This window comes from Urocitellus parryii, chromosome 2 (genome assembly GCF_045843805.1).
Source record: "Urocitellus parryii isolate mUroPar1 chromosome 2, mUroPar1.hap1, whole genome shotgun sequence".
Classification (NCBI taxonomy): domain Eukaryota; kingdom Metazoa; phylum Chordata; class Mammalia; order Rodentia; family Sciuridae; genus Urocitellus; species Urocitellus parryii.
The window spans coordinates 24,671,407-24,673,106 of NC_135532.1; positions in this window are offsets into that span (position 1 = coordinate 24,671,407).

A 1,700-nucleotide genomic window follows, 5' to 3' on the forward strand; every position below is an offset into this window, starting at 1 on the left:
AGAAGGAGCAGTGTCATTGGGAACAGACTGTGATGTTTTCCCCATGGTGACATTTGGGGCAGGACCAGCTACACTAGAGTAATGGGCTCTCGCATGCTCAGCTGCTGCAGGTCTTTGTAATTGCTTTTCTCTTGTGATTTCCTTGATGAATGAGGCAAACTGTTCTCTTTGAAAACAAAACTAGCAATGAACCAGCTGAGGCTTAGAGTTTGGATTCCTACTCTTCCCCATTTCAAAAGTAAGTGCATGTTTTTTTCCAAGGGTTTCCCACTAATATGCACACAAAAGGGGGAGGGGCGTCCACCAATGGCATTTAATTTTTCATGAGGAGAGTACTTTCACGCCTCCCCAGGTGGATGGCTGTGATGCTAATTAGCGAGAAGATGCTTGTCTCTGCCTGGAGCACACATGTGCACTCTGTCTGCTAAGAGATGACACGGCTATTTCTGGGGCTGTTTACTGCACTATCTCATTGTTTTGACTTTGCTTGCGTTGAAATGTCATTTTAGCCATAGTGCACCATAGACCTCATTCAGATGATTGGAGTGTAGTTTCCTTGAACTTCAAATACTTGAAAGTGCTTCTACAAGTGTGCAGGGTTGAGCATGCTAGCAACAGAGCCCAGTGTGGCTGTGTGCTTCTTGGCGAGGCCTCTATACCTTTTATTATTGATCCCTGTGACATCTGTGTTTCTAGGGTGCTGGGATAATGGATTAGAAATATTCTGTACTAAAATTCTGGAGTAACTTGAGTCTTGATTTTTATAAGCCAAACTTAGAAAGTCAAGGGCCCTATGTTTTCTCTCTTGTATGGAAGCTAGAGAGTCTAAAGGGAAAGAAGTGTTTGAGGGGAATCTCATGAAAATTGTGAGGAGGTCAGTAAAATAGAGGAAAGAGTCCAGAGTGGGAGGGAGGAAGGGAGGGAAAGAGGAAATACTAGGGAATGATATTTGCCAAATTATATCATGTGCATGTACAAATATGTAACAACAAATCCCACCATTGTGTACAATTAGAATGCACCAATAAAAATATGGAAATATGAAATAAAACACAATAAGAAAACCAGAAAAAGAAACCCAAAAGTTATTTTGCAATGGTTTGAAGTAAATACTTGCATTTATTATAAATAGCCTTTATGTAATTATCTGATTTAAAAGGTGGTTTTATATAAGGTTTATAGCAGATAAAGATGGCATTATTTGGTATGTTTGCAATATATACATACATATGCATATTTTTTAGCATGATTTTTAGACAAAGTATATATAGTTTTCACTTTAACTTGCCATGGTTTTCATTTAGCCTTTACTTTTGATTGAGAACTTGACCATTTTCCCTGTCTTGTATGATTTGATGAGAGTATATTCTGTATGTGACCTCTGTGCCTGCATGTTAAAGTTGCTACCTTCTCCTTAGAAATACATTTAATAATTTATTATGGGGATTTATTGAAAGTGTAAAATGAATTTAAAAATTCAGATAAAAGTTTTTAAGGGCTGCAATGGGATCATAAATAAATCAAAACACAGCATCTTCCATCTCCTACCCAAAGTTAAGTGTTTAAGTTAAATAAATAATTCCCAAATCCCTGCAAGAATATGAAATCACAAGAAAGTTTTATTTCCATGGTACCTGGTGGACAGAGGAGGGCAGGATGAGGGTGACAGAATGTGAATCTTTGCAAGGCATTTTCCAAGA